The 8,264-nt window shown below is 38.8% G+C and overlaps 1 non-coding gene across 1 annotated transcript; it reads left to right on the top strand.

The window, feature by feature from the left end:
• The first annotated feature begins 3,532 nt into the window (after positions 1-3,532).
• Trnaa-ugc (transfer RNA alanine (anticodon UGC)) lies at positions 3,533-3,607 on the top strand. The gene has a single exon. It is a non-coding gene; the product is annotated as a tRNA-Ala (tRNA).
• The last annotated feature ends 4,657 nt before the right edge of the window (positions 3,608-8,264 follow it).

The raw sequence follows: 8,264 nt of genomic DNA, 5'->3' as shown, positions 1-8,264 counted from the left end.
GCCCGATTAAGGGATCTGACATTCCATGCTCCGATCTGTAGAACGCCAGTTTTCTTTCTCCTGATAACGACTTCCACTTGAGTAGTCCCCGCCCGGAGATCCGAGTGGGGGACTATTTTACCTCTGGAATATTTTACCCAAGAGGACGCCATCATCATTTAATCATACAGTAAAGCTGCATGCCCTCGGGAAAAATTACAGCTGTAGTTTCCCCTTGCTCTCAGCCATTCGCAGTACCACAACAGCAAGGCCGTTCTGGTTAGTGTTACAGGGCCAGATCAGTCAATCATCCAGACTGTTGCCCCTGCAACTACTTAAAAGGCTGCTGCCCCTCTTCAGGAACCACACGTTTGTCTGTCCGCTCAACAGATACCCCTCCGTTGTGGTTGCACATACAGTACGGCTATCTGTATCATTGAGGCACGGAAGCCTCCGCACCAACAGCAAGGTCCATGGTTCATGGGGCAAATAAACTAATAAAAAAATAAAACAGGTGAAACAAGTAAAATGCCAAAACTCCCACATATAAACCATACCATGGCATTCATCTCAGCAACTGAAATAGAAGTTTCAAATTTAATAAAGGAACTAAAAGTCAAACGTTCATCTGGCTTAGATGCTATTACACCACATCTCCTAAACAAATGTGGGGAAAGCATACTAAAACCTTTAACATATGTGCTGAATGCTGTGACAGACAAAGTTATATTTCCAGATTCGTTAAAAGCAATTAAAACAAAGCCAATAATTAAGACAAGAAACAGGGGTGAATTGGAGAACTACAACCCAATATCAGTGATCTCCACTTATGCTAAAATATATGAAATGGTAATAAAGAATAGAACTGTAAGCTTTATAAACAAATTTAAAATACTACACTTATCAGGGACATCAACAATATTGGCATCAATATGCTTAGTTCAACATATTCTGAGTTTGCTTGACAGGCAACAGATCAACATCTAATAATAATAATTTTATTGTCAATCAGCTATTACAGCAATAGACAACATCACACATATTATACAATACAATTGATAATTTAAAAGAAACAACATGATTGTTATTAGTGTTACAATATTATATTAAAGTTGAAATATTCATTTATGTCGTAGAGTGGGTGGGTAACTAGCCAGTCGTATAGTATTTGTTTGAATGCTTGTACAGGTAATTCTTGTACAGATTATGCAATCTTATCAAATAATTTGTAGCCCATGGGATCATAACTATTTAGTGATTTTGACAGTCTGTGGCATGAGGTATAAATGCATCTGTTCCCTCTCGTACTGTAACAATGTGCATTATCTCTGCAGTTTGTTTTTGAGATGGTTTACAGTGTGTCTTATATGAAATACCAGTCATTATCCTAATACATTTTTTCTGCAGTATTAAGATATCATGTACACAACTAGAGTTCCCCCATGAAATAATACCATATGTTAGTATGCTTTGAAAGAATGAAAAATAGGGTTTTCTAACATACTTTTCAGATATACAGTCCAGAAGTCACTGTAACAGATAAATTACTTTTGACAGCTTACCACTAATATACCGTACATGTTGACTCCAAGATACATAATTTATCGTCTAAATAAACCCCCAAAAATTTAACATAACTAGGATCAACTGATGAAGGCTTGTCTTTTAGACTAAAAGCCTCGTGCTATGTGTTGTTGTTATTCAATAAGAAGCCATTTGCTTTAAACACGTTGGAAGCTTGGTCCACAGTCTTTGCAACACAACTTTTATGGCTGTCAAGATCGTTACTACAATGAAGAAAAATTGTATCACCTGCATATGGAACTGTTCTTGACTTTATAAATGAAGCCAAATCATTGATCATTATTAGGAACAAATAAGTGCCCAATACCAGTCCTTGGGGTACACCTACTTTAACTTGTTCTATTCTCAACATTTCCTTGCCAACACAGACAATTTGCCTACCGCTCTGTAGATACAATTTCATTCAGTTGTAATTCAGCTGGTGCACAAAATCAGTTATCCTTATTGCATCAGGAACCAGAATATCCGAGGACTAGGGGGTAAGCTTAATGAGTTACTTATTTGTGTTGAAGAATTAGAGTTCAGCAAACCGGTTGATATAATCTGCATCTTGGAACATCGTATGACCACTGGTATAGATATGTTAAATGTTACAGGATCCAAATTAGCTTCTTACTTCTGTAGAGAAAATGTGGAGAAAGGAGAATTTGCCACATTTGCCAGAAACTGTTTTGATTTCAAGAATATTGATATTAATAAGTTTTGTTCAGAGCAGCACTTAGAAGCTTGTGCAATAGAAGTAGTATTTCATAATAAATCCTTTATACACATTACCTTCAGAAAATTTTAACCTCTTCATAAAAAAAATCTGGCAGTTCTGTTGTACCATCTCACTGTAAAAAACAAGGAAATCGTGGTTACTGGTGATTTTAATGTGGATTTATTGAAAAGCTCTGTCAGTGAAGAATTATTACAGTCAGTAACACTATCATTCAATTTAGTTCCTACTGTGAACTTTGCAACTCAGATATGTAAATGCTCTGAGACTGCTATTAATAACATCTTTGAAGACAAATCTAGGGGAAAAAGTCATATTACAAAACCAATACATCATGACATGCAGCATCTTGTGTTAAATGTTGAAACTTGTCAGATAAAAAAATCTATTAAATCTCAGCACAGGAGGGTAATAAATAAGTCAAAAATGGAGAAATTCAGGAAATTGCTCAAAGACACGAATTGGATAGCTGTTTACAATACTTCTGACTCAAATGAAAAATACAAACCTCGACTTTCGAAAATTGTTTTCCCCTAAAGGTAACTCAAATCACACAGAAATCAAAAAATAAAAATAAGCAGTGGATTGGGATACAGTCAAGACAGAGACAGGTGGGGCCAAAAAGGAAGAACAGATAGCTCTAAAAAAACCTCTTAATCAAGTCCTTCATGTCTGTTACTGACAGTTTGGGTTTATCAGTTTCGGTGAACATTGCAATGGAGTACCTGTGCCCCGACCGGGACTCGAACCCGGGATCTCCTGCTTACATGGTGGACACTCTGTCCATCTGAACCACCGAGGTTCGAGTCCCGGTTGGGGCACACATTTTCAACATGTCCCCAATGAAGTATATCAACACCTCTTTGCAGCTCGGGTGCCCATTTAATTATCATTTCATTTCTAGCAAAGCTGCAGGGTCATCTATGGTAACTGTTCTTTTGGGAACAGATACTACCGTCACATATAGTTAAAATATGGCTTCCCGGCTATTGACCTTCTTGTGCGAACGCACACGCTATGCCTGAACTCGTACAGGACTTGGTAGATTTATCTGACTTGAGTAATGAGTATGACGGGCAAACATCTATTAGGCGCACTACAAATGTAGTGGGACCAATGGCCGTAACAGTCTGGTCCCTTTAATCCCACAAACCAACCAAACAACGAATGTAGTGGCCTGGACATGTTGGGAATGTGGGTCTCACGGGGAGCGTGCACGGGATAAGTACCTGCAGGCACACTATCCTCTGTGCCCTCGGTGGCTCAGATGGAGAGAGTGTTTGCCATGCAAGCAGGAGATCCCGGGTTCAAGTCCCGGTCGGGGCACACATTTTCAACATGTCCCCAGTGAAGTACATCAATGCCTGTTTGCAGCTAGGGTGTCCATTTATCATTTCATCTCCAATTATTTCTAGATTTTCCAAATAAACATTTAATTGTTGATAAAATACACATTCCAGTACTTTAGAAAAAGCCCTGGACTATATAAATTGGCCTGTAACTTGAAGGTGAGTCTGTATCTCCTTTTTTATGTATTAGAACTACCCTAGACACTTTTTGCTCATCAGGAAACTATCCCTTAATTATTTGCTTGTTTATACAATATGGTAAGTGATACACAATACGATCTGTTACTTTCTATAATATGTTACGAGATATGTCATTCAATTCAATTCAATTTTTATTATCACATAACATGCCTTATACAATCAAAGATTGTGACATAGGTGACTTGTCAGTTTTTACACTATATATAACAATACCCCCCCCATGAACCATGGACCTTGCCGTTGGTGGGGAGGCTTGCGTGCCTCAGCGATACAGATGGCCGTACCGTAGGTGCAACCACAACGGAGGGGTATCTGTTGAGAGGCCAGACAAACATGTGGTTCCTGAAGAGGGGCAGCAGCCTTTTCAGTAGTTGCAGGGGCAACAGTCTGGATGATTGACTGATCTGGCCTTGTAACATTAACCAAAACGGCCTTGCTGTGCTGGTACTGCGAACGGCTGAAAGCAAGGGGAAACTACAGCCGTAATTTTTCCCGAGGACATGCAGCTTTACTGTATGATTAAATGATGATGGCGTCCTCTTGGGTAAAATATTCCGGAGGTAAAATAGTCCCCCATTCGGATCTCCGGGCGGGGACTACTCAAGAGGACGTCGTTATCAGAAGAAAGAAAACTGGCGTTCTACGGATCGGAGCGTGGAATGTCAGATCCCTTAATCGGGCAGGTAGGTTAGAAAATTTAAAAAGGGAAATGGATAGGTTAAAGTTAGATATAGTGGGAATTAGTGAAGTTCGGTGGCAGGAGGAACAAGACTTTTGGTCAGGTGATTACAGGGTTATAAATACAAAATCAAATAGGGGTAATGCAGGAGTAGGTTTAATAATGAATAAAAAAATAGGAGTGCGGGTTAGCTACTACAAACAGCATAGTGAACGCATTATTGTGGCCAAGATAGACACAAAGCCCATGCCTACTACAGTAGTACAAGTTTATATGCCAACTAGCTCTGCAGATGATGAAGAAATTGATGAAATGTATGACGAGATAAAAGAAATTATTCAGGTAGTGAAGGGAGACGAAAATTTAATAGTCATGGGTGACTGGAATTCGTCAGTAGGAAAAGGGAGAGAAGGAAACATAGTAGGTGAATATGGATTGGGGGGAAGAAATGAAAGAGGAAGCCGCCTTGTAGAATTTTGCACAGAGCATAACTTAATCATAGCTAACACTTGGTTCAAGAATCATAAAAGAAGGTTGTATACCTGGAAGAATCCTGGGGATAGTAAAAGGTATCAGATAGATTATATAATGGTAAGACAGAGATTTAGGAACCAGGTTTTAAACTGTAAGACATTTCCAGGGGCAGATGTGGATTCTGAGCACAATCTATTGGTTATGAACTGCAGATTGAAACTGAAGAAACTGCAAAAAGGTGGGAATTTAAGGAGATGGGACCTGGATAAACTGAAAGAACCAGAGGTTGTACAGAGTTTCAGGGAGAGCATAAGGGAACAATTGACAGGAATGGGGAAAAGAAACACAGTAGAAGAAGAATGGGTAGGTCTGAGGGATGAAGTAGTGAAGGCAGCAGAGGATCAAGTAGGTAAAAAGACGAGGGCTAATAGAAATCCTTGGGTAACAGAAGAAATATTGAATTTAATTGATGAAAGGAGAAAATATAAAAATGCAGTAAATGAAGCAGGCAAAAAGGAATACAAACGTCTCAAAAATGAGATCGACAGGAAGTGCAAAATGGCTAAGCAGGGATGGCTAGAGGACAAATGTAAGGATGTAGAGGCTTGTCTCACTAGAGGTCAGATAGATACTGCCTACAGGAAAATTAAAGAGACCTTTGGAGAGAAGAGAACCACTTGTATGAATATCAAGAGCTCAGATGGAAACCCAGTTCTAAGCAAAGAAGGGAAGGCAGAAAGGTGGAAGGAGTATATAGAGGGTTTATACAAGGGCGATGTACTTGAGGACAATATTATGGAAATGGAAGAGGATGTAGATGAAGATGAAATGGGAGATATGATACTGCGTGAAGAGTTTGACAGAGCACTGAAAGACCTGAGTCGAAACAAAGCCCCGGGAGTAGACAACATTCCATTAGAACTACTGATGGCCTTGGGAGAGCCAGTCATGACAAAACTCTACCATCTGGTGAGCAAGATGTATGAGACAGGCGAAATACCCACAGACTTCAAGAAGAATATAATAATTCCAATCCCAAAGAAAGCAGGTGTTGACAGATGTGAAAATTACCGAACTATCAGTTTAATAAGTCACAGCTGCAAAATACTAACGCGAATTCTTTACAGACGAATGGAAAAACTAGTAGAAGCGGACCTCGGGGAAGATCAGTTTGGATTCCGTAGAAATGTTGGAACACGTGAGGCAATACTAACCTTACGACTTATCTTAGAAGAAAGAGTAAGAAAAGGCAAACCTACGTTTCTAGCATTTGTAGACTTAGAGAAAGCTTTTGACAACGTTAACTGGAATACTCTCTTTCAAATTCTGAAGGTGGCAGGGGTAAAATACAGGGAGCGAAAGGCTATTTACAATTTGTACAGAAACCAGATGGCAGTTATAAGAGTCGAGGGGCATGAAAGGGAAGCAGTGGTTGGGAAAGGAGTGAGACAGGGTTGTAGCCTCTCCCCGATGTTATTCAATCTGTATATTGAGCAAGCAGTAAAGGAAACAAAAGAAAAATTCGGAGTAGGTATTAAAATTCATGGAGAAGAAGTAAAAACTTTGAGGTTTGCCGATGACATTGTAATTCTGTCAGAGACAGCAAAGGACTTGGAAGAGCAGTTGAACGGAATGGACAGTGTCTTGAAAGGAGGATATAAGATGAACATCAACAAAAGCAAAACGAGGATAATGGAATGTAGTCAAATTAAATCGGGTGATGCTGAGGGGTTTAGATTAGGTAATGAGACACTTAAAGTAGTAAAGGAGTTTTGCTATTTGGGGAGCAAAATAACTGATGATGGTCGAAGTAGAGAGGATATAAAATGTAGACTGGCAATGGCAAGGAAATCGTTTCTGAAGAAGAGAAATTTGCTAACATCGAGTATAGATTTAATTGTCAGGAAGTCGTTTCTGAAAGTATTTGTATGGAGTGTAGCCATGTATGGAAGTGAAACATGGACGATAACCAGTTTGGACAAGAAGAGAATAGAAGCTTTCGAAATGTGGTGCTACAGAAGAATGCTGAAGATAAGGTGGGTAGATCACGTAACTAATGAGGAGGTATTGAATAGGATTGGGGAGAAGAGAAGTTTGTGGCACAACTTGACTAGAAGAAGGGATCGGTTGGTAGGACATGTTTTGAGGCATCAAGGGATCACAAATTTAGCATTGGAGGGCAGCGTGGAGGGTAAAAATCGTAGAGGGAGACCAAGAGATCAATACACTAAGCAGATTCAGAAGGATGTAGGTTGTAGTAGGTACTGGGAGATGAAGAAGCTTGCACAGGATAGAGTAGCATGGAGAGCTGCATCAAACCAGTCTCAGGACTGAAGACCACAACAACAACAACATATAACAATACTAAAAATAGACAATAAACTAATAATATACATGGTGTAACATCTTCAAAGAGGTATTTTAATTACAATTATAATGCATTGTTACCATTCATGAAATCTTCTACACTGTCTAATGGTTTTAGGTGTTTTACTATTCTTAGGATGAGACTAGGAGAGACTTCAGAGAAGGCAGACGTGTGTATTAGCCAGTAGTTTACAAACATTTTTTGAAAGAATCTCTGATTAACTAATATCAGGGTTGATAATAGAATTTCCTACATCCTCAACTGATTTAATAAAATAATCATTGACTTTTTGGGGACATATATTAATTTCCTTGTTTCTTTCACTTTTAGCAATACTAATTATTATTTTCCATGCGGCTTTGCAGTTGTTGGTGGAATTCCCAATACTACTGAAACTGTGTGCTTTTTCACCTTCCCCAATGGCTTTTTTATACTTGTTCCTATATTTAAGATAGACTGATCTGTCATGCAGTCTTCAGACTTTTATATACATTGTGCAACAGCTTAAGTTGGTTTTTCAGATTTGTTAGTTCTTCACTAGACCTTGGATTTTCTTTATTTGTGGCCTTGATTTTGGAGCCTTCATCAGTTATTTTGCATTTCTTTATGGGAAAGTTGTCATTAAATTGTGTCAAGGAAGCTTTAAAGAACCTCTCAAATGTTAGCTTTGCTGACAAATCATTACATAAGCTGTAATGTGTGTCACCATAACACTGGCCAAACCAGTCTCTGTCTGCAAGGGACTTATAAAACCTGACAATTTTATCATTTATGACAGGTCTGGTTATTACAGCTTTTGGGAGAGACCTTGCAATATTACTATTATCAGCAGAGAATCTAGTTTTACAGTTTAAGGCTACAGAATCATGGTCTGAGAATGGAAATACTATCATTTCACATGATTCTTCTGTA

Source organism: Schistocerca serialis, chromosome 11 (genome assembly GCF_023864345.2).
Source record: "Schistocerca serialis cubense isolate TAMUIC-IGC-003099 chromosome 11, iqSchSeri2.2, whole genome shotgun sequence".
Taxonomy (NCBI): domain Eukaryota; kingdom Metazoa; phylum Arthropoda; class Insecta; order Orthoptera; family Acrididae; genus Schistocerca; species Schistocerca serialis.
This window is presented reverse-complemented; position numbering and strand designations above follow the sequence as displayed.